Below are 26,129 nucleotides of genomic sequence, written 5' to 3'. Positions count from 1 at the left end.
ATTTCATGATAATCACTTGGCTCATTAGTGGTGAGTTCATTTGATGGCAGTAATCTTCCTGGAATTATCATTATGATCACTGGATTTTGGACAAGGACGGCCAGGTTTTCATTTTGTTTGCGTCTGCTACTTGTTGATGGTTGGTTAGTTATCCTGGAAAACACAGACACAGTTACAAGCGGATGGTCCCAGAGAAACAGCCAAAAGAACTCGGAGCTTGAGCAACTTCGGTTGCGCCCACAGATCCTCAGGCTGACTCTGCACACCAGCTTCCCCTCTCACGCGCAGCCCTCTGGCTCCCGCCAACATGTGCTTCCCCATTACTCTGATGAGCCTTTGTCCACACTGCGTGGATCCGTCCAGCTGGCTCTCCTACAGCCTTCAAGAAGAGAATGGCTGGAGCCCTTTCTTACAAACAGTCTGCTTTTTCTCTCAGCCATAAACCTCTTCTATACTTAGGACCCTTTTTTGATGAGAAAATATATTACTTAACACATATCTGAGGACTTTATGCCCCACTGGGGGAAAATCTGCTGCACTCTGAAAGAATTTAAGAGTAGATCACCTAAGTTCAGTGTTCACCTCTGGAAACCCTAGCGGTCTAAAGGATAGTTTTGCTGGAGGGAACACTAATTCAGTAATTCCAGAGTAAAGACTTTTGGAATCAAACAGGTCTAAATGTGAGTCTTTCCTTTATCACCGGATAACTGTATGGCCTTGGGATAGTTAATCCCTCTAAATAGCATTCTCTCCATCCATAAAGTATGGACAATAATATTTGTGATATATTTTGTTAGGCTTAAATGAAATCACATATTTCAAAAATATAAGCCACTTGATTACTACCGACAAAGTGAAAGAAAGTCTCTGCTTTTATATTTTGCTCTTCATTTACTGAATTAAAACATTTTAACTCTTTTTACAGTGGAGTAGTATCTATGCAATTTCTTGTGGAAATGCAGTGACTTTTAATTCTTCTCAACTAAGAATCTTGTAGAAATCAGTGATTTCCAGGAGCTGCATTAACTGTCTATATTTAGACAGAAGCCAAACTCAGAAGTCTTTTACCAATCCTCTAAACTCACATCAGTTTATACAAACAAACACTATCTTAAGTCGTTCGCAGCTGGCCTAGTTTGCCATTCTACAAGACATCGACGTTGTGTGGTTTCTTTAGTGTTAACAGACTGATGCTGCAGATGACAAAGTTATAGAAGGGGACATGAGAGAGAAGGGAATATGTTTCTGGAAAAGAAAACATGAGCGAGCAATGAGCACTCAGTGTTAAAGAGACACTAAGGAGTTCTGAATCGGCTAAAGCAAAGTGCTAAATACTAGCAAGTAAATACAACTGGTTATGATTATATTTTGATAGCCTTAAAATGCAAATAAAGGATGGCATCTGTGATATCATTGGAACAACATATCTACTTCAGATTTCTGAAAAACAAGGAGAACGGTAACTGGAGTTTAGTGGCAACTTGAAGACTGTTGCAACAAAGTAGGTAAGATGTCAAGAGATCCTGGACTGTCCTGGTGGCTGAAAGGAGCCTGGGGAAGCAGAGGACGGGAGGGTAACATGAAGACACATCAACAGGACGTGGAACATATATGAATATGACTGATAAGGTAAATACGACTTTCAGGTGGCACACCTGGATTCTTGAGAAAATGGTGATATGGAACAATTCAGAGGAAAAGATATGTTTGTGTTTCTGTGTTACTGTTTTTGTGGTCATTACCTTCACGTATGGGCAGGAAACAACACCCAGAGGCAATGTATAATGGAGCGAGTCTCAGAAGCTTGCCCCTTTTTTGGAAGGAGGGCTAGAAAAACTCAGCCCACCATCAGACTCAGCAATGAAGTTTGTCATATGAGGGAGCCTCTGGAAAGAGAATAAAAGAAAATACTTACTTGAGATAAATCAAAACCTCAGCCTTGCACAAATGTAAATTCTCAATTGTTACTGCATGTGTGGCACGGAAATCCCAGGCCAGAAAATTAAAACCAAGACTCATCTAGGGGCTTGAAATCCCTAGACTCCGGGGGAAGCTAAAGCAAAACTGTTCAACAAGGCACTGAAGATTCTGAGAGAGAAAGTCATCAAAAACGATAAGCTACACAAGGAAACAAAACACTGTAGAGACAGCAGATGCAAGAACAGGAGAATTGGAATCCAAAAATTCAAGATTATACGACAATCTGAAAACTACCATATAATAAGTATGCTTAAAATAATTAAAGAGACTGAAGGAATGGAAACAAAACTGAAGGAACCACACATTATGAAAATTAAATACACCAATTTTGGAAAGAACCATAAAAAATATATTTTTTAAATATATGCACTGAAATTGCAAAAAGAAATGAATGAATTAATTTAACAACGAATTAGATTCTGCTAAAGAAATACTGTGTGGGGCTCAGCCCTGTGGCCAAATGGTTAAAGTTCTGCATGCTCTGCTTTGGCAGCCTGGGTTTGCAGGTTCAGATCCTGGGAATGGACCTGCTCCACTCACCAGCCATGCTGTGGCGGTGTCCCACATACAAAAAAATAGAGGAGGATGATTGGCAATGGATGTTAGGTGAGGGCAAATCTTCCTCAGCAAAAAAATAAATAAATAAAAATTGTGAAGTAGAAGATAAAACTCAACAAGTATCCATCTTCATAAATGAAATTCACGATAACAATAACAATACAAATACATCTTTTCTTCTCAATTTTCCATAGTACCAATTTCTCAGGAATCAAGGTATGACACTTGAAAGTCATAATTTTTATTTTGGGGGGGGGCAGGTCCAATATATAACAAAGTAAACATGAGAGAGAGAAAATATAGCAGTAAATCTGACTTACCTAAAGTCAAGCTACTTGCTTGAATTGTATCTATACTGAGTATTAAGGATTTATTAACTACAATCATGTTCCACATAACGATGTTTTCGTCAGTGCCAGACTGCATATAGGATGGTGGTCCCATAAGATTGGTACCATAGAGCCTGGGTGTGTAGTAGGCTGTGCCATCTAGGCTTGTGTAAGGACACTGTGATGTTCTCACAGTGACGAAATCACCCAACAACGCATTTCTCAGAACATGTCCCTGTTGTTAAGTAACACGTGACTGCACGATGCTATTTGCTCTCCTAAAACTTGGGGCACCTTTGGGGAATTTTCTTTGTCCAGATTTTTAACTGAAGCATCTTGGAAAGTTTGAATACCTTCTTTCCTCTCAATAAATTTCCCTGTAGCATCAGAGTATAAAAGCATCCCACTGACTTTACAACTGCATTCAAAGTAGGAGTCACATTTATTTAAAAAACTGCCATTATAGCTTCTAAAAATCCAAAGAACTTTCTAAGGACTGAAGTTGTAACAACTCAAAAAATAATGTCTCAAATGAACTTGGTGTTGTGGTTCAATTCCAGGTTGTGCTTCCCTGCTGTATGTTCCGACCTTAGGGCAAACTTAGAAGGAGAGAGAGAGAGAGAGAGAGAAAGATTACAAATAGAATCCAAAATCTTATTTCTTGGTCCTGAGATCATGAGGAGCATGGGAATAAGTGGGATTTATTTACAGACTGAGAATATGAGTCTGTAGATGTAATACTCGAAGCTTCCTAGCTCCAGTAAAGAGAAGCACCTCTGACTCCTCTTTGCTTCTTTCAATTCTTCTCACATACTAGTTTGAAAATCTACCTTTCAGAACTTCCACTCTGGTCTGCCCACCACAAAGCATAAAGGGGATCCTGCTTTCAAATGTAGCAGGCTGTTAGGTATTAAGAGAGTGCTATCATTCGCGTCACCCCTAACTCCTTTTTCCCTCAAGTTAAGTACCCCTATTTAATAAGACTACATCTTTAATAAAAAAGTCTTTGTTTCCCAACAGGGATTATGGGGGAATTCAGTCAGCCAAAAAAGCATAATTGCCTAGAAAATGCATTAAATGGAAGGCAGATATGAACTAGGTCATGGGGCATCATTATTATTAAATCATTCAATTATAAGCTGACATTAAATTAATACAGATCAGCATTAACGTATACCAAATACGACATTTACACCCAGACAGAAATGTATAAGAAACCAATTAGCTGAAATGGAAATTACTGACAATGAATTTCAAAGCAGTAAGAATGCTCCTTTGGGAAAGACCCTAAGGTTCTGTTTGTTTGCTCGTTTATTTAACGCTGAATTATTCTTTAGGAAAACTAAAGAAGAAAAAGAAACAAATGTTCAAGCTACAGGAAGGTTCTGTTCGCCCAGGACTTGGCTGTGCCTGCCTTGCCTGTAGCATCTATGGGTTTGGCTGCCCTGCTCCAAGGCTCTGGGGCCTGAGGGGCCCCCTGGGAAAGAACTCTTCCAAGGGAAGAGCTGGGGAGCCATAACGCCAGAGCCAAGTCGGAGTCCTAAGTCTCAGCGCTGCAAGAAAAGAACAAGAAAACAAACAAACCATCAAAAAATTGTTCCCTGAACTCTGCAGAAGAGGTTGAGAGTAGACGGTATCCCTACGTTCTTTGGTTGCTCTGTTACAGGGTGGTGAGCTCGGGCAAGGTGCTAGACACTTTCCTCATCTGAAGTTACTTGTGGCACCAGCTGTTCAATCAAGGAGAAGTGCGTTCTCACCAAGAGAAATACCATTTGCTTCACATATGACTCTTAAAGCTTGGAGGAAAAAAGGAGGACGGTGAAGAAAGTTTAATACTGGTGAAATTAGTAAGAAAAAGATCACAGGAAATATGAATTACAAATGTGAGACTCCAAACTCAGTGAGACAACAGAGAAGCAGAATAATTTGCGCCCTCTTGATTAAACCCAATATAAGGAGACCCGGCTGTAGCGATGTGCACGCCATCCTTTCCAAACTCCGGAGGACAGCAGTTTCTCCCAGTCACCATCGAGGCTCCAGGCCTATCTAGGACTTCAGCCTACTTCTTGTTCCAGCACTTCAACAAACAACATTCGCTCCTGAAGAATCTTCAAACTCTGCTCTGGCGCACACCTGGATAAGCCAACTTGTTTTTTAATGCCTTTACTTTTCCATGGCCATGAAAAAACTACAATGAGTTTCTTTAGAGAAAATATCTAAGATATATAAATTCAAAATATTATTCAAAGTCCCTACATCAACTGTATCTTACAAAAACACTGATTCCTTTATAATGTATGAATAAATGAATGAGTAAATAAATAAGGAAACGCTCCTAGGGCACACGTCAGGAGATACACAACTTTAATTTCACGAAGTTTTAGATTAGAGCAGACAAACAGAATCCTAGATTTTCATGTCTGCCAGGACTCAACATACGGCTTTGGGAAAACCTTGTAATTTCTCCATCCTTCAGTTTCTCACCCTATAAAAGGAGCATATTGCTTGAAACTTAATTCCCTCAGAGCAGTGAGAGTTTCGATTCATCGTTAACAAAACGCTTTTTAGGTTCCCTGATTAATAGGCAAAAAAACTGTGGTAGCTGTATAATAATATACTTCCCCCAAAAAGTATAAAGGTAACTGGTCAAATCTGAAGTAAAACAATACTTTACTTCTGAAATAAATATCAGTCATATTTATTACTTCTCCGTTCCACTTGCTAAGTAGTAAAAATTACTTTTAACAGAAAACGTTAATTAATATTCAAGTCAGCTGAAGTGTTATCGTCATAGGCTTACCTCCATCGGGGGGAGGGGAGCCGTTCTGTTTGTCCAGGCGGCCCCGCATGTTTATATGGTACAGTCAGGAATGCTGGGCACGATTTTGAGGGCCTCTAGCGTATTCACTGGTTTCTGGCATTCTAATGCACTCTACTCTTATAACCATAAAAGTACTCTTGAGTGCTTCTGGAAATATATAACAAATCCTTAATCAATTTAAGAGTGTTTTAACTGCATACATGAAATTTCTTGGGAGGAATATGTTAGCTATTCTACACACATACAGTACTTAAGTTAGCAGGAGAGTTCCTTCTCAAAGGCACAAAGCAGTTTCCCCACAGTAATATAATTTTCAGTTTTATGTGCATAAGTCCTATTGAATCTCTTAGAATAACAGGAAATTCTGCAGGAAAAAAAAACCCCACCAAAATTGATAGCCATATTTATCCAATGCTGGAGGAATAAGTTAGCCATTTTAAGTTGGGATTACTCTTTTATGGCACCAGATAACCATTAAAGGTTAACCAGAATCTTAATTAACCAGAAGCTATAAGAACTGAATATTCTGGAGACAGAATTTTCTATATATAAGACTCTAACAATAAAGCCAACTGAATAATACACTTCATTTTAAACTTTATGTATCACATGACCTTAGCCGAGACTTGGGCAGCAATTTTCTGTATTTTGATGTAACTTTTTCATATTAAACAGATTCTAACACTTTACAGATTTACAAATTAGTACGTCGATAAGACACAATTGCTATTTTGATATAAAGTAACATTTATCAACATACATTCAGAATGGAGGAATCTCATTGATAATAAGACAACGTCCACACCTTTCATCTATATGTTAAAAAGCTATAGTATATGTATGTTTAAGGTGCCTACAACTGTGCCTGGCACACACTTGGTTCTTAACAGAATAATAATACATAATTCCTCATAAATCCCCATCAACAACAGCAGAGGTAAAGCTCTTTGTCCTAATAATTTTGACAAATATTATTTAGTGCTAAGTGAAAAAATGCCATGAATATGGTATGTACTGATTTTTTTCTTCCTAACAGTTAAAGAACTATGAATATATATAATAATCGTTCATTTAACTGAGCAGTAACAATTCTTAAATGAGAGATTGACTATATGTAACAGATTTTATGTATGTGGTCAACAATTATTTGCTCTTGTCAGCGAACTATTCCAATTGATGCATGAGTCTCAAGGAACTTACTACTATAAACCTTATTAACCAGAGCATAAAAAATTTCATGTTCAATTAAGCAGAAAATTTTGCCTTTGGCTTTTATGAGAAAGATACAAGCATCATTATAGAGATGCAAGGTGTAATAACCTTTCAGAAAAGGATTTTGGCACCATCTATGAAGTACACACATAACTCTTTCATCTATTAATCCTACATCTAGAGGTTTATCTACAGGATTTTTTGGCAGATGTACAAAAAGATAGACAAAAATCATCATCACAACACTCTGTAATAGCAAAAATCTCGAAGCAACCTAAATATGTACCAAGAGAACAGATAAATTACAAAATACATGCCTACAGTCAATAGAAGTTTGTTGTTGCTGGTGCCATCGTGTCCATTCCGACTCCTTGCAGCCCTGTGCCAGAGCAGACCCCTGCGCTCAGACGAGGCTCGGCTGCCATGGTCAGAGTTTTCAAGGCTAATTTTCTGAGAAGTGGCCAGACCCTTCTTCCTAGTCTGTCTTAGTCTGGAAGCTCGGCTGAAGCCTGTCCACCATGGGTGACCCTGCTGGTATTTGAAATCTCGGTGGCAGAGCTTTCAGCATCACAGCAACATGCAGACGCCACAGTGTAACAACCGACAGACAGTGGTGTGGTTTCCTGGCGGGGACACGAACCTGAGCCGAGGTGGTGAGAGCCTAAATCTTACCCACTAATACCAGGACTGCTCAGTAGAAGTACCCAAAGCTGTAGGTACCATGTGGGGAAGTACGCAAGCCACAGCGGGTCAAACCCAAGTATTAAGACAACTGATGATCCATTCTGGATTAAAAACATATAATAAAAATAAATGACCTGCTCAGGTAGTTCTTACATTTACACATGTAAGCGGAAAAGATGGAAGGAAGCGCCCCTACCTATGACAACTTACCCTGATTTGTAGAATATGGAGGGGGTGAATAACGTGGGGACATCCACTTTTTACTTTAAATATATCTGATATTTTGACTTTTTAATAAAGCATAACATACACACAGTAATATGTGCCAATAAAAAATCGACAGCTGATGAATTTTTATTAAACAAACACCCTTATGTCACCAGCAATCAGATCAAGATAAGGGGCACTGGCAGCCTTCCAGAAGGCTCTCTCCTTCCTGTTCCAGTCACTCTTCTGGAAGGTAACCCCATCACCCCTGTTTTCGTATGTTACACAACGTCTGGATTACTTTTATTTAAAAAATAATTGATTTAGGGAAAAAAATCACTGCTTCTGCAGCAGGAACATCTCTTTTTTGAATACTATTAAACACACTCAGCAGTTTATTCAAAGAAATCAATTCAAAATATATACGGAGCATCTTCAGTGTCTTTCCTGTATGAACTCAGTTATTCCTTACAACCACTCCAGGAGGTAGCTACTATTATTTTTCCCCATTTATACATGCTAGAACTGTGGTTTACAGCAGCTCAGTAAGCAATTTCCCCAAGGTTACACGGCTGTGCATGGCGGCAGGCCCTGCTGGATCCACACACAAAGGTGGTCTTATTCCAGGATCCGCACACCCTTGTCAGACACGAACAAAGAAAAGTAAAAGCAGCAAGATGCAGAGCTGAGAGCACCAGGGTGTCTCCAGCACGAGGTTCTCTTTTTAGCTTCCTTTTGAGTAAGTCACTTAACGTCTCCAATCCAGGATCCATCCCTAGAATGGAGAGTAGGCTAAATTCCTCTCCTGATCTGATTCTCTGATAAACAACGGGACCCACTAAAATATGGAGCAGATACGCTCCATCACGATGCAGGCCAATCACGTGTTGGATGCAGAAGTGACTCATACAAGGAAATAAAACCACAATTTTTGAAAGTATTGGAAACAATCATTTTAATTTAATGTTATTTTTGGACCTAGGAGGGCTTTTTTTTTTCCCCTTAAATAAGCAAGTTGGTGGTTTTGAAGGGTCTTGCTCATCTTTTTGTGGAAAATGCCTAAAAACAAACCACTAGAAACTAAACAAAAAATTTTCCTTCCTCAATTGTGCCTGAAAAAAAGACCCAATTTCTCTCACCAAAAGGCCACATAAACTTTTAACAGATACCTCTGGGATTTTTGGTCTCCACATTTTGAAACATTGACATAAACAAATACAAAACATGCTTCCTCTCAGATGAAATCCATAATTCTGAGGGTTAAAAATTCTTCAAAATAACATGAAATTTATCTCAGCAGAAAGCAATCTAAGAGGCCCACGTTTGTCTCTGAAGAAAAGTGGGAACAGGAAGACCAGAAACCTCAACTAGAATCTGTCTTCTTAATTCCAGTTTATTCAAAATACCAGTTCATGCTGGACACATCTCTTCTTCTGCTAGAAAATAGAAACACTTTGGTATAAATGAAGCTTTAAATAAGTTACAATAGAAAATAACCAATAAACTGACTTCCGTGACCACAAGCAAAGGATAATCCGTTTCTAAAACGTAAACAGGACTCATTCTTTGTAATTGTGTGGCTTTGGACGTGTGTCCTTGACGACACACATGGACCAGGGCAGTTAGTGAATTTCCATCAGTGCGCCCTAGCCCTGGGGCTACAGAGACAGAAAGATAGCATCTCTCCCCGCAGTGAGTTCAGAATCTCTCTAGAAGACAGCCGCACATATAATTAGCCCAGCACAATGTGCTGTTATATTAATAGCCCAAATAAGGTGCTATGGTATTACAGAGAGGAAAGAATGAATTCTGCCCGAGCCTTGGGGAAGGCTTCCCAGAGGAGGTGACATTTGAGCTAAGCCTTGAAAGATGAGTAGATTTTTTTGTCCAGGTAGGCAGCAAAGAGTAAGAGGCAAGTAGGTTAAGGGAGTTGAAGGGTGGAGGACGAGGGTGGTGAGAATGTCCCAGGGAGAGGAGGGGAAATGCCTAGCTGTATTTTACGCCATGGAACATTCATAAAAATAGGTTAGTCTTACGTTAGGAGCCACCGTACAAAGAATCAACCTGAGAAAGTAGATATGCGACTTGAATTCTCTTGGGAGTTCTCTGATTTATGAACCCAAGAAGTGTTCACTTGGAAAAACAGAAACCTCTGGTTTGCTGGCTGTTCTCCAATGACTAAAGGGCTACCAGGCTTCCTGTTCAACGTCAGGCATAAAGTGCCTGGATGGACTTGAGGTTTGCTATGCCTTCTTTGAACTTCCTGTCAATGCATGCAGCAGAACTCTGCTCCACTGTCTGAAAACTCACCATTTAAGCCCCTGACTCACAGCCCCCCAGTTCCCCGGGAATGCTCCCCATCTGTCACTGGGTTGCCCAGCACCCACTTCATCTCTCCACTGACAAGTAGCTGTGCGAGGTCCTCTTCTTAGAAAACAGAAAGATATTGCGGACACAGACAGCATGCTATATTTGCAGCCACTTTCCCCCTAAAGAGTACATTTCAAAAATTAAAACATAAATCAAAGGAGAGGTAAGAGACGGGCAGACAGTACCTCCGCCCTGCCTGCTTGAGCATCAGCTGGTAAAGGATGTGAAATCCCTCAGTCTGATGGCTTCTGGGTAACATGATTACCTGCCTAATACAATGAAAGTAGAACCACTAAAGTAGACAGTACATATGTTTGGAATTTCAAGTATTTTTGCAATTACTAGTGAGATAAAAAAAATTATCACTTAGACTTCATAGGAATATTAGTGTAATCATATATTTATAACATTAATTGTTTTATACTTTAAAATAATGTTCACATTCAACCCAAAACTCATGGAGACAAAGTTATCCTCTCTCTCTTTATGTTAACACTATATGTTCCCATTTTGTTTTTTTTCAGTAATTTCTGAAACATCTTTCATATATACGTAAACTAAGCAGAGGTCAGAGACAGTACTTACACTAGAGTCACATTACTTACAGCCCACTGCATATCAATTCAGAGATAAAAGGCTGATGATGTCCAGATCAAACTTACAGAATTAGAACATGCATTTGGACTTAGTGATCCACTAAACGAGCTTTTACATTCAATGCTTTCATTTTTCCTTTCTGCAGTCTGGACCAACGTTATTAAACTCAAGATCCTGAAATCAGTACAAACTGAAAGCTGAGACATACTTTGAAAATTTCTCATTACAAAGGAATAAATGATTTAACCGATTAACTATTTTAATGCCAGGCAGTTGTGATTATAGGTTGCTTTCGCTTTCTGACACTATAGACTAAATAAAGTACAAGTTTCTTATTATTTAATTTTATCTATGGAAAAGGACAAAAAATTGTCATTATTAAAAATGAATCAAAAGTGTGTACTAAGAAGTAACAGTAAAAACAATAGAAGGTGAAGGGCCGGCCTGGTGGCACAGTGGTTAAGTTGGCATGTTCCGCTTCTCGGCGGCCCAGGGTTCGCCGGTTCGGATCCCGGGTGCAGACATGGCACTGCTTGGCACACCATGCTGTGGTAGGCATCCCACATATAAAGTAGAGGAAGATGGGCACGACATTAGCTCAGGGCCAGGCTTCCTCAGCAAAAAGAGGAGGACTGGCAGTAGTTAGCTCAGGGCTAATCTTCCTCCAAAAAAACAAAAAAAAGAATTGGAAAAAAAACAATAGAAAGTGTAGACATATAAGTGATTCAAATAAGCATCTACGCCCTACATACTTTCTCAGGCCTTCTGATCCCCTACTCATGTTATTTCTAGAAAAGGAAAATATGCTGAAGATAGTCAACCTGGGTAAAGCTTTTCTGTAAATCTCGTCTATGTAAAGTTTATCAGCACAGACCAATGAGAGCTGTGTGACTTTGTGTTTAACTCAGGAGGAAGGCAGGAAGATTCTCCACACTTGACTGAAAATAGAACAGTCCTCTCATGCAGATGCCTGAGAATCTTTTGACTCCGTCAAGCGATCTTAAGACCTACTCTGGTTATGGGTTCTCAACTGGGGGTAATTTTGCTTCCAGAGGACATCTGGCAAAGTCTGGAGACACTGCCATCACTCGGGGAAGGGTGCTACTGGCATCTAGTGGGTAGAGACTAGGGATGCTGCTAAACAAACACCGCTTAATGCACAGGACAGCCACACACCCCCAACAGAGAATTATCCAGCCCCAAATGTCAACAACCAGAGCTTGAGAAAGCCTGGTCTAAATATATTGAGAGATTCAGACAAAACATCAATATTAGTACCACGTTTTTCATACAGCTGCACCTGGCAGCAATTCCAGGTGAGCAGCAAAACTGGGACTTTGACAATTAGCATTTTAACTCCCCTTCCTCCCTCAGCCCCACGCTGCCATACTGTCATCACATCTGAATCCAAGGACCGAGTGATGAATGCTAGAAACAGAGGTGCTTATAACCTCCTAGTGTCGCTGGAAAGATAAGAATCACAGCAATATTTAAAGTTACCTTTTTAAAAGTCTACCTTCAGTTCATCAAGCCCACTGTCAATTGAAAATTGTACAAATTCTTATATTTGGTAACGTCAGGCTGAAAAAAAGTAACTGAGGAAACTTAAATATTGACTATAAACTAGAGTACCATTATAGAACGTGCTTATAATTGCTTCCAGTAATTGAGAAACCACATGGATCAAAGCCTAATAAATTCTAGATTACTGTTTGTGGAAGCATTTGTTAAAAGAAATACTGTGCAAGGTAAATGGCTAAAACTAACTTTTGAGCACCTCTAACATCTTCTCTCAGGGTTCCAAGCACAGCCTCAGATTTGCCAAGATCACCCCACAGTACCAAATCTGTACTTGGACCACTGGGGACTCAATTTCTGTTCCCCTATTCATGGCCCCCAAAAGGACTTTCAGTTCTAAAAATCTCTGGAACTTTTTGGGTGGTCCAATGAAGGGTACACACCATTATAATCATAATAGTTCCTACTCACAGTACTCATGTTGGACATTAGGCTAAATGCTTTACGTTTACTCTTTGAATTCTCACAAGAACCTTATGAAGTATGTTCTCTCGCACATGAGAAAACTGAAGCAAAACCATTTTAAGTAACATGCTCATCATTTCATTGTCTTTCGTGTCAGAGCTGGGATTCGAACCCAAGCAACCTAGCTCCACATTCTTTGTACTTAACCACTAAGCTATAAGAAGAATTGGGTCTCTCACATTTCAAGTGCTATGAAATACCCACATTTCCAGAGATTTTCAGGATCCTTGGCTTATCCATAAGATCACTGCCTTCCCACTGGTCATGTGGGAAATACATTTCTACGTCACGGCACACACACATAGACTGGGCCTGGATTTAGAGCTGCAATTCTGCTGGATTAAGACCCAAAACCCCTGAGGGTGTCCTTAAGGCTGTCCTGCCTTGTAATGGTCACAACTATTCCCACTGCTCCCAATCCTTTGGCAGAGGATGTCCAGTGCCACCACTACTGCTTTCATCCCAATTACCTTTCCTCATTCGCTCAAAGGGAATTTACTGATCTCTACTTACTGGAGATCTAGAGATGACAAATACTGGTAATAGCTTCAGTCAACTCTGTCTAGAGCAGGACTGAAGCTCAAGTAACCCATCTCACTTCAACGTGGCCAGTGGGAGGCTAAAGGTAAAACTGTGTGCTCTGGGAGTAAAGGGAAGAGAAGCATCCAACTCAGCCTCTGGATGTCAGAGGAACTTACTAGAGCAGGTAACATTTTGCATCTTTAGTCTTGAAAAAGAAGCAGAAAAAGAAGGGTCAGGGGCAGAGAAGAGATGTCTCCCAGATAGAAAGAATCTTATGCACAAAGCAAGGAAGTGGAAATGACCAGGGTGTCTTTCAAACCTCTGGCTTTCCATCCAGCTGGAGAAGATTTCTGAGAGTGGGTGGGGAAGAGGAGAATGGTTCTCAGCACAAAGGGCCTTGTAGGCCCTTGGTAAGAATTCTGGAATTTATCCTATAGGCAAAAGGGATTTTTAAAAATAATTTTAAGTCAAGAAGGACCTGATAAAAACTGTACAAATGTGGCTGAACATCCTAGGGATGGGGAGGGGAGTCGTGGAGACAGATCCAGCACAGTCCAGAATGGTTCCCCAGGAGAGGTGGTCAAGATATCACAACCACATTTTTTATGACAAAGACAATATAACCAAGTATGTACAGCACAAGTGTCCACCTAAAGCCAACATGACAGCCTGAAGATTAAACTTGTGACCTTAGTTACCATGGTTAAATGACTTACTATGCTAACCGTTCCTTATGAATGGGATATGCCAAAAAAGCAAAACTTATTATAACAGACTTAAAATCCCAAAGTCTTCAAAATTACACAGAGTAAAAAAAACCTACTCACCTCACTCTAAAATTTTTGCATGTCAACAACACTGATAATGAAAAAGTATTTAGAAAGCATTTACATGTACCTAGAACTTTGCTCAGTATTTTCATAAATGGAGACTTTAAGAACCAAAGTCAACAATTAAGGAGACAAAACAGACCTAAAGTAGAATTCTCTGTGGGTCAACTGAGAAAAATAGAATGGTAGCATCACCTTCACATCTAAAAGTTCACATAAAAAATTGTGGTAGTATTGTTGTTCTGACAGGCTCACTGAAGTTTGCATTCTTAAATTACCTACTAGAAGCACAGTCTGAGATTACGGAAAACCTGTAAAAGCAACCCTGAACGTGACTCACCCACCTTGTGATTAAATTTGGCTAGAATTACTTGAGTCATAATCATACATGAACACACAGTTGCATTAAAATATGAAATTTTAAGTGAAAAGAATTAGCTAATTCAGAGACCTGTTGACTCCTCAAGTCATCATCACTTTCAACATACTGGACACATTAAGTTAGAAATATTCAATCTCTTAGTCAGACCATTCAGGTCTTTTCAAAACCCTTAACATTAGGGAGTTGAGAGTCAGAGGTAAAATGTAATGAACAGATCGCTCCACTGGGTACACGCAGAGGTCTGTGAATCGTGCACATGACCTTGTGGAGAATGAGCCCTCCCGGTATGCGGTACACCTACTTGATTAAGGATAGAATTTCAAATTTAATGCTATGGCTTCTGTGAGCAGAATTAAACTTAATAGCATATGAATGCAAATATTTATGATTTAATTGTAGTCTTTCACAAGAAATGTCCCTTTCATTTTAAAAAAGAAAGGAGGAAAGAATAACAGAAACAGTAGCAATAACTTCAGTGAGGATCTAAGGTCACGTCACTTTATGCCAGTGCTCATGTGTCTTCATATAGCCTTTAAAAGACAAAAGATGCTCTAATAGAGCAAACCTTTGCATGTACAAACTCTGTGTGCCCCACTCAGTCCTGTACCTCTAGGAGGGAAACATTCTGACGACTTTTTATTGTCTCAGTACTAAACGGAAATAAAGTTGCAGACTGGTTAACAAGAACAGTCAAGTTACCCTAGCGTGAGCAGACACACCTTTTGCTCATGTATGACACAGGGAGATATTTTGCATATTTGAGAGTTGTTTTCGCTGTTTTGTTTTTGAGCGGATGACACACTGACATACTACAGCAAGTACTCTGAATGGACTCCTTGCATTTTTGCAGCCATTTTCACTCAAGATCCTTACAGAGACTTTGGGAGGTGCCAAAGGCAGGAGGGCAGTGTTGGGGATGACTCACAGGCCACCTGCGTCCTGCTTCACTCAGAGCAGAGGGCATTTTTCTAGTGGGCACAGTGTCAGCTTTCATGTGAATAAAGGGGTCTGTGATGAAATACATAAATAAAAGGTGAAAACCACTGCTTCAATGGAAAAATACACTAAAGTTATAGAACAGATTAACAGCAAAACGAAAGTGTTCACCTAGAAGGAAAAAACCTTAAAAGTGCAAAGTCTGATATCTGTGTAAATTGAAAGTATTTCCAAAATATGAGTGACCCCACTGCGATCTAAACTTGTCTCTAGAAATTTATTACGCAGTCCTTACTAGTTGGTTCAACAGAACACACAGATTTGAGATTCGTAACCAGCATTCAGCCTCAAAATAACACCACCACCACCACCATCTCTATAAAACTGATAACATCTAACCAATGGATAAGTCTCCTAAAGCAAAGGAAAGTTTACACATAAGGTAAAGATTAAAAAGATCTGGTCCTAAGTTCTTGACGTTTGGGAAGCAATATGGAGTAGAAGTTTCTCCAAATTCAGTCATCTGCCACCAAACTTCATGATTCTGGCTATTTCAGCCAAGCACTTGTTCACTGTTACTTAATATGTTTCTTTAAATAGGTGCTTTAAAAAAAATTTTTACTTCAATATTATTTTGGCTTTATCTTAAACAATACTATCCATGAAATTATAAGTTTAATATGAAATTTAACAGTTTTCTAATATCCTTAGAAATAAAAACATAACTAATAATACAAAAATAAAATGTTTGTTTGGGTACCACCTAAAATGACTCATGCATCACTGGTGGGAGCAACTGCCGAGTGCAACATTTAAGGATCAGGCATCTGGGGGCAGACTACAGAGTTGGATCCTGGCTCCACATCACGGAGTGACTGGGGCTCAGCGTCCTCGTGCGTAAAATGGGAATAACAAAAGTACCTAACTTATGGCATAGTTGAGAAGATTAAAATTAGCGAAGCCACACAAATACTTTAAAGTGTTTGGCATAAAGTAAATCCTCAGTAAATGTCAGCTGTGATGTTATGATGATGATAATGACTGATAATGAAAATAATGACAACAGAAAAATACAACTACACAAAACCTAAACTGACCGTTTCCATTTTAAAATGTAAGATATGAGTACACTTTAAGATATGAGTACACTTAAGAAAATATATACTTTAGATGTGGAATTTCAGGATGGCTCTTCTATATTAGTTTAATGTAACTTCATTTTGAAAGTGTTCAAGTATGATCATAGCAATCAGACTTTGCCTAAAATTTTCAATCCAAAAAAATCTACGTGTGAAAAAATTATATTTAAAAATCCTAACATGATAATATGTAGAGGTCTTCCTCTCAAGGCCCAGAAGTACATTAAAATAAATTTACTTACTGTACATAAATAAAAGCTTTAAAAATCTGAGTATGCTGTATTAAAATGTTTCATATGGGGGAAAAAAATTAGAATCTCTGACATTTTAATATGGTGTTATTCTTCATCAGCCATGGACTGAAATCTCAGGGCGAGAAAAGGGCCAGAGCAGTGCTGAAAGGTCTCAAATATCAAACTATACTATTATGTCAGTGCCTTAAGTTCAATTAGCACCTTTCAATGACAGAAAAGGTTACCGTCAGACTCAGAGGTGCACCCACTGAAACTGCTTCAAACCACCATAGAAATGTGGTTTTGATAACTCAAAATGGTTTCTATTCTTAAATTAATCCATTTCATCTCTTTTTCTGGAAGACGGAGAGGGAGGGTGGTGGTATTCATTTTCAGTGCCTCTCCCAGGAAAAACAGGGAGGGGGACACGGGAAGAATCACAAACTTCAAGAGTAAAATGGCGTGTCACCAAAGCAGATACTACTCTGCGGTGCCACAGCAAAATGAGGTGACAGCAATGTTTGCAAAGTCTTCAAACCTCTTCAAAGCAATCAAAGTTGCTCGCACTGCTTTTGAATATGTGATGCTTGTTTATTTTCTCCCACTCGAGTTCAAACTAAACGATGCCAAGTTCAGCTCCATGTACAATTTAATGAATGTTCAATGTCCCCCACTTGAAAACACATCTAACCATAAAATGCAGTCTTACATATACTGCAGTTACATACACCATTGCATCTCATCCATCTCCAGAACAGATGTCCAAAAGACCATGTCATGTCTTAGCTCACGGGGAAAAATGCAGGAGAGACGCAGGTACACTGCAACGTCATCCACTCCTCATGGTGTCGATTTCATCCCCCTAGTAACCATTGTAATAAAATCCCCCAACTGTATTTCTGAACACAATTAGTTTAAGATACTCTGCAGGGAGACACACTGTAAGAGTTTAGAATACGTAAGAGTAATACCCATTTGAAAAAGAAACTGTCATGACTATATTCTCACTAAAATAACAAGGTGTTTGATAGAGGTTTGTTGAGCTCTTCAATGAGAACACTCAAAACGTCTTCTACTTTTGACAGCACGCTTCTCTATTTATTTCTTAAATGAGTGATCTGAAATATTTACAACCAGACAGTACCTAATTTTAGGTTTTAAGTGCTTTAACAGCTCCATGAAATATGATCAGCAGCTGCAATACAGAACTATGGTGAATAAACGCCTTATAAAGGGGGGCCTGTTTTTACTGAATGTTTAGTGTTCCTGCATTTAACTAATAGAAAAAAAAAGATCATGATAAAACATAATAAATACTTGCACTCTTAAATTACTTAACACTTCACTAAGTCTTGAAAAGGATTATCTCCCCTCTTCTTAAATTCTCTATAAAAAGTGAGAGGTTCCACTGGGTGAATTAAGTTTAATTTTAATATTTGAAAGTTAAAATGTAGACTTTCCACAATCCTAACTTTTTGTAACAATAGTTATATTTTTTCTATCATTTTACTTTACTAAAACTTCTGAGTAATTTCATGTCAGTGCATACATTTTTTTAAATGAAATACCAAGCCACATAAATGTATTTTTAGACACGGCATCAGTCATTTAGAGCTTGCAACAGAGATTGAAAACATGAAACTGGACACTCTCCTTCTCGTGGCTATGTAAAATTTATTTACACCCCAAATCACAATATAAATAAAAAGGAAATTCTTAGAAATGGAGAACTTGTTTTTCTTTTTTTTTTTTCAGCTCAAAGCAATTATTTTACAAGAAAAAATAAATTGTAGCAGAATGACAAACTACTCATCTTCCAGTCTCCCTTCAAAAAACAAACTTTGATGAAAAGACAATTTTTTCCAACTAGCTTCTACAAATCTGCTAGAATGCAGCATCTGTATTTCTTAATAAGAATAATGATTGTTCTTGAACTAATTTCTTTTTATACAAATCTTAGGGATTTTTTTAAAGTTTTAAACTTGAACATGGTACTTAAAATAAATATTAGCTGTGAATATATACATATACATAAAGCTTTTCATTTTGTAAAGGAAAAATTAAGTTTCTAATGTCCAATAAAATACTTTAACAAAAGAGAGAATAACCAAGTAAGTCTTTTTATTTCAGTTATCATTGTGAAACCACCTCAATTATGATGGCCTTAAAATGTTCAAGTCTACTATTTTCAAGTAATTGAGAAAGGAGAACAAGCTTTTGAAAACTACACTGATTTTAGACCTCCACTTACCATGAAGGACAAGGATATATCCCTAATAATCACAAAAAAGAGACAGTTTCCAGATAATCTAATGATGTTACTTTCAAAGCTGTAACGTCAAAGGTTTTAACCTTGTGCAGTCATTTCTAAAACTTGGTTTAACTCTGAATGACTTACAACTTTTAATCGGGTGGAACAAACTATTTTTATGGTTTATAATAACAATAAAAATGGATGTAGTTATATCTGCCTTTGGTATTGTTGCCATAAAAATCAGATTCCGGCAGTCTAGCTCCACACAAAACAGTCAGTCTCTTGTTACAACTGCTACTTAGGATAATGTTATTTTAAAAAATACACAAATGCCTTTGAACGCAGTCTCCTGAAACGCACCATACCACAGATCATATATTTTGTTTTAGGATTCCCTCCTCACTCCCCTTCGTAATTTTTGGTTCTTCAGCTATAAACTGGCCAGAAATCTTTCAAAAATTTTTTAAAAGGCAACGTTTCCGTTTAAGGAGTCCTACCTGGGAAAGGTTATCGAGTATAGCCTTGTCCCGAGGTTCTAAAAACAAAAACAACCCAACAAACAAAAAGCCATCGTCAGCTTTCAATACTGTCAGTCACCTACGTGTAAATGAAACTTCAGAGGCTGTCGAGGGGGAGCCCGCGGTCGCTCAGCTCCCAGGGCTCCCACCTGGGTCCCGCAGGAGCCCGCGCGGAAACTGACAGACGCCCGAGGGCGCAAAAAGTGGCCGCTGACGAGAAGAGGAACAAAATGCCATATTGGAGAAGGTATGTTTCGCTCCGGCAATTACGTTGATCCCAAGGTGCCAAGCCAAAAGGGGTAAGGGAGAAAGAAAACTGTTAAGTATGAGCTCTTAATGTGAAACCTAACCTGTTGGTTCTCTTAGGTATCAGATTTTGGAAGTGTCTGTAATGACAGCCAGGAAAGCAAATTAATGGCCAACGGCCCACTGGGTTTGAACACGAAACTCCTGTTACCTACTCACAGATCAAGTACACAGCACACACGCACACGGAGGTGCTCCACGTGGAACCGCTCTGAAACCAAAACACACGCCCGTCCCTATTCTGCACCTCGCAGCCCTCGGGTTAGGATTCATGAATGACCGCCTGCCGGCTCGGCGGAGCAGGGGAGAGGCGCAGGGGGCGCGCGGAGAAGCCCGTCTCCAAACAGCACCCTCCCACACACGCGCTCGCCAAAGCCCAAACCCCAGCAGCCTCCAAGAGAAGGGAAAGGGAGGTGGTCGTGAGGGGAGGCGCTGCCACTCCAAACGGAGAAGAAGCGACAAAAATTAAACTGCGCCCTGCTCCGGTTTCCCCAGCGCTCTGCCACGGGCCTCGGTCCGCGAATTCCCTGCCAGCTCCAGGCCGTTCCGAATAATGTATCCACAAAAAGAAATATCTTTAAAGTACTGCTAAACGAAAGTGCTCGCTGCTGCGTGGCGCAAAATAAAACAAGCACACGCACGGTCTGCTTTCCAGCCCCGCGTAACGACGCCGAAGCAGCGGGCCGTTTCCGTGCCACTGCACCCCCGACCCAGCAGGCTTGGGACGAGAGAAACCTGCTCTCCCAGCCAGGTCCCTTGGTTCGGAGAAGTTATAATCCCTCCATGGCATCCGCGACCCGAGCCAATGAACGCGACTGCTCTGACACGGCGCCTCTGATTTCACGGACCCTGGCGCGCTGCGGGAGACACCCGGGCCACGCTACACGAAGCTATGGAAGCGGGACGGCCGCCGTTCAAAGCCCGGCGCGGGCCGCGGGATGAGAGCACCGGCATGCACCCAGCACCACGAAAGCCCAGGCGCCGGGCCTCCATGGGACCCGGTCAGCATCCTCGCGCCTGGCTGATCGAGGGAGTCATCACAAAGTAACAAATGTCACAGGGGGATGGAGGGGAGGCCCTAGGGCTCGCGCCTCGGAGCGGCGGGGGCGGAGTGCCGAAGCGGAGCTGCGCACCGGGTTCGGCGCGGGCTCCACCGCGGCCCCCCGAGGGGCACGCAGGCTCCGCGGGGACCCTCAGGGCCGGGGGTGTCCTGCAGGGCAGAGTGCACGGCTGCAGTCCCAGCGGCTGGGCCCTCGGGCGGGCGGCATACCGCCTCGGGGCGCCCGCAGGGAGTCGGCGCCCCCACACCGTCCCGCCGCGCGTCCTCGGTCCCCCGCGCTCGGCGCCCCGGCGGAGCCGCGCACGCTTTCCCGGGCGAGGGTGCGGGCTCCCTCCAAGCCGCGGCCCGGCGGGCCCCGGGGCGGCGGTCCGAAGAAGGGCCACTCACCTCCTACCGCCCGGACCGCCGCGGGATCCCGAAGTTCAAGCGCCCGTCCCAGCCGCGGATCCGCGCGTCGGTATTCAGATATTTATTCTCGTTCCTTCCAGTGTCGAAGTTTCCCCTTCGCGCTGTGCCTCTGGTGAAAACAGGACATCCCCTTCGGCCACCCCCCAACAAATAGCGTACACAAGTGGGGGAGAAACGGGGCGGGGGAGAAGCCGGCTCCGAGGGGGAGGAGGAAAGGCGAGGAGCCAAAACTCCGGGCTGACGACAGGAAAAACCAGGAGGAAAGAAAAGGAGAGCGCGCCCAGCAGCCGCCGCCGGCCCTGCGCAGCCTTCCCCAAAGCTCTGGCCCCTCCGCCAGGGGAGCGACAACTTCACGTGGCCGGCCCGAAGTTTTGCGCGGAGGCCGGGAGCGCCGGGCGTGCGCCCCGCGGCGGCGACCTCGCCCTGCGCGCCGGGGGGGGGCGGGGGACGCCGCCGGCGCCCGAGGCCACTGGGGGCGGCCGGGGACCTCGGAGCAGGCGGCGGGGGGCGGCGGCGCGCGGGGGACCGGCTCCTTTTTATTCGACCTCGGGGGGCTGCCTCTTGTCATCGTTTGCGGTCCCGCGTGGGGACCGCTCGGGGCCCCGGGTGTCCCCGGTGGCGCCGCGGTAATCTCCGCGCCCTCCGCGCCGCCCCCACCCCGCCCCCACCGGCCTGGCGCCGGCCGCTGCCACCTCCTGGCTGGGGGAGGGCCCCGCGGCCGCACTCCCCTCCTCGGACCGGGTAACCGCTGTGTGTCCCCACCTGCCTCTGCGGGACAACCCCCAAGTGGTCTCTAACTCTGCGGCTACCCCGTCCCCCGTGTGGGCCACGGCGGGCCCTCTGCCGGACTCGTTCCACTTACCCCAAGGGTGGAGACACAAGGGACTTCGCTACTTGCAACAACGTAAAATAAAAACCAATTCACGCCAGACTGGGGAGCTTTCTTTGAAGGGAGGAAATACCCTTTTCAGGGAAGATGTATGCTGGGAACGAGCAAGCAGTCTGGGGATAGGCTGTGCTGGGGAGGGCCTGGGCCCCTTCCAGCGCTGGGCGCAGGTATAGGCATCCCTCCCAGACGCCCAAAGGTCAGGCGGCGATGACTGACTTCCAGGGCAGCGTCAGAGCTTCCCCAGGCACATTGCTGAAGTGACATTTCATGCATAAGCCTTCTGCGCCTTATGCACCGGCGTAGGGTTTAACATTCTATATGCACACGAGTGAGTATCACAGCCAGAGGCCCCAGCAAAGGAGCCAAGAAACAAACAATACATTTTGCATCCACTTAATCCCCTCTTCCTAAAACCTATTGTCTATTTTAGGAGCATCCTCTTTCATTGTCACATTGATTATAAGTGTTTTAATTTATTGGGAATTTACTGTCAGGCATTACTCTGGTCGCTTATGGTATGTATAAGTTCATTTAATTTTCACAGCTCTGTGACGGTGATTGAAGCCAGTAAAAGAGCTGAGGAAACTGAGGCCCAAAGAAACCTAAGTAACTTTCCCAAAGACAAACCCAGTGGTCTCTAAACACCAACCTGTGATTCTACAAGCAGCTGTCCCACTGCTTTAGAGGTGGCCTGAGGGATTACAAGTTAGCTGGTAAAAATTACTCCTATTCAAAGAAAATTTAGTTTAAATATATTATCAACTAAAGTATATTCTGTAAAAAGTTCAGAAAAAGATTTCACCCTCTACTTCGCCTTGATCTTTATGCAACTGACGTGAACACTAAGTTCAAAAGCAGAAACAAAAAGTGAATACTTGTAGTTTCGATTTATTTCTCAATTAGTGGGGCATTATCTGCCATGATTCCCAGGCAATGGAAAAGTTGAGGTTGTAAATTCAAACCGATGAAGGTGCTCATGGGGCTCTCATCACTCACCGTTCTTCCCTGCAGATTTATTTTGAAGGGCTCAGGCACTGCCAGGCATAATGTTTCCTTTTCTGGTTCTCAGGGCAGAAAGGGTTCTGGCCATGGGTTTGGTCTAGAGCACACTGTGGCCTGGAGAGGCTGCCAATTAATAGAGGGAAGTAAGAGGGAAATAGCAACAGGCAGGTTTAATTAACTTTGCAGATCTTATTTTCCCCATATTATAGGTGAGAAAACTGACTCCGAATTTGTAGCAACTTGCTAGTAAATAGCAGACATAAGATCCAAACCTGCGTTTGTGTGACTCCAAAGAGCCCTCTTACCCGGTGAGGCTATTATTACTAGTGGTAGTAGGCAGAAAAATAGTAACTACTTTTAGTACAGTGTATATGTTACAGGAAAAATATGCAATTTAAATGTTTCGCGAATCATTCAGGGTCTAAGAGTGCTCAATGGCAATAGCAAATATCTTATAAAAATTAACTACAATGCTGAATTTAGTAGTCACCTCATAAAGCCACAATTTTTTAAATTTCATTTTGGTAGAAAACCTGATGTGTTGGTTTGACCTCTAAATAAAGGTAAGGAGATGTATAATTTGGATAAAATAAAAATTCATACTCATACTTCAGTACAGCAAACGTTCACACAAATATAGCTTTTTAGCATGTTTCTTTACTCCCTTCCAAAATCAAATTTTCAGCAATACTGACCTTGCTTTCAAGTTACTTTACTCCCACATAATTTTTCGTACATAATCATAAGAATATGTGTACAGAAGTTACCCCCAAAAAACCAGAATTACATCATAATATCAGTTATTCAGCTGCTTCTTACTATGTTTGAATCCATCTAGTCTTAAATATACATATATTACGTGGATACCACTAGGAACAATACAAAATGTCACATTTTCAGTCCACCTTTGACATAGGAAGTTGAACATAGGAAACAAAGAATTTTAAGTTTGCATAGGCAAAAATGTATTACTTGTTTAAACAAGGCATTATTTCCAGCATTTCTGTTGAATACCACTTTTATAATTATTGCCATATAACCTGTAATATTATTGAGAATATTTTTCTTTAAATAAACTATTTTTATTAAAGAAGTTTATCTGATAAAGGAAACTTTATAATTGTCAAAAATGGAAAGTCAATACAACTTGCCATGAATAGATGACCTTACAAATGAATGTAAATTATGGAAATAAAAATGATTTATCCTGTACCACCTGAAATTATCTGACACAACAGTTTGAGAAACACTGTTTTAAAGAGTTACATTCCTTTTGTCCATCCAGCTCCTCAAAACATGTTTTCAAGCCTTCCCTTTCCTTTATGGTAGAGAAATGTGGAGTCCAAGTTACTTTTAGGTATTACTTTTTAAATTTTGTTATTATTCAATTGTTGATTTTCTTGCCTAAAATATACTTGAAGTATCTGAAGTTGAAGTTTTCCAAATTAATTTATTTTTTTATTGTTTTTCTTACTGTCTGTCTTGTGGTAAAATTCAAGCAATTCATAAGCACACAATTAAAAACCCAATTACTCTCCTGAGAGAATATACCAGTTTCCCATTGCCCTCCCTCGCCCTTGACTTCCCCCCTCAATACACACTCCATCTTAGGCCTTAACCACCGAAAAAGAAACTTTCCAACCGTTACCATCATGAAGTGGCAGCATCTGTTGGCCCAGGCTGGTACTGCAGCAAAGTTCTACATGGCAGTGAAGAGAGGAGGAAAAAGTAGATCCTTGGGAGAAGTTTGAAGAGCCTGAAAGAACTTGTAGGGAAATGCTGAAGTCTGAAATCTGCTGGAAAATTCTGGAAGTGATTCAGAAACACTAGCAGGTCCCACATGACAGGAATCAGGCCATCAGAATATCCATAAAGGTTCAACTTCATCTGAGATAGGACATTTGTTGTGGGGGGAGAAAAAAGTGACTTTATAGTGAAAATCAGTGGAAATAAAAGATTCATCTATTAGCAATTCCCTTAACCAGCCCCTGTGGGGCAGGATGCTTCTGCAGTTGTCATCTACTATTCGTTTATTTTTCAAGCGTACATGGCACTGTTTTCGCATTGGGTTTTTATACGAGTCAAATTAAACAAACAAAGCCCTGTAGGAGTTCATAACCCAAACGTAATTTTTATTTTAATTTCATTTTAAAGTAATCTTAAGGGAAAACCATTCCATCACTTTAGTGAGAACAAACCTTAGGTTAAAAAAATGGAATAAGACGTTACATTCAACACAAAAGAAAACAGAAGACTGAATGTTTGTAGAAATAATCCCAAGATGGATCTCTTGAGTTACTCCCTGTTGGTGTACCTTTGAACTCCAGCTGGAAGTATACACAATCCTTAAAAAATAAAGTCATTCAATTGTTTCTTAGTAAATTCTAAAGCAAACCCTTTGAGCTGTGAGAGAATGGACTTTCAGAGACCAGCATCTTTATAGACCAGGTTTAATACTGTTTTATTCCACTACTCTACCAATGAGCATACGGAACCAATGAGGATAAAACCTGATTGCCCAGGAATCTAAAGGGCTGTGCTGCAGGTTTTCTAAACTTTCTGAGTATTTTGTACAAACAGATCAAGCTTAAAAAGGTTTCTACTGGTTTGTGAAAATGAAGAAATCAGATCTGCAGTGGACCTGTTGGGTCATTCTCTTCTGCCAGGCTCTTTGCGGAACTTCCTCATTCTTGGCAGAATCTCTAAAGAAACGGAAATGCACACTCTCGGGGAGACAGCTTCATTATATTTACTTTTCAATTCTCTCTTAACATTTTTTCTCAAGTTAAATCCTTCTAGTACCATATTATGCAATTCTACACTATCTTCCCTGTTTACACCCAGCCTTC

General features: G+C 41.2%; 1 protein-coding gene across 42 annotated transcripts in view; it reads right to left on the bottom strand.

Moving 5' to 3' along the window:
• The window catches only part of EYA4 (EYA transcriptional coactivator and phosphatase 4), a 296,334-nt gene that overhangs the window by 235,676 nt on the left and 34,529 nt on the right, over positions 1 to 26,129 (bottom strand). For 23 of the 42 annotated variants that reach the window (XR_002811047.2, XR_002811046.2, XM_023651117.2 and 20 more), the window contains exon 1: positions 21,369 to 21,797. The exons of 3 other annotated variants lie outside the window; for them this stretch is intronic. The gene's annotated coding sequence lies outside the window, so the exon portion shown is untranslated. Of the gene's footprint in view, positions 1 to 21,368; positions 21,822 to 22,251; positions 22,539 to 26,129 lie in introns of those variants that run through there. 16 more of the 42 variants (XM_070223906.1, XM_070223914.1, XM_070223915.1 and 13 more) reach the window with 7 other exon arrangements.

The sequence above is a fragment of the Equus caballus genome, chromosome 10 (assembly GCF_041296265.1).
Source record: "Equus caballus isolate H_3958 breed thoroughbred chromosome 10, TB-T2T, whole genome shotgun sequence".
Lineage (NCBI taxonomy): Eukaryota > Metazoa > Chordata > Mammalia > Perissodactyla > Equidae > Equus > Equus caballus.
The sequence above is the reverse complement of the archived record's forward strand: the minus strand, read 5'-3'. Positions and strand labels throughout refer to the sequence as shown.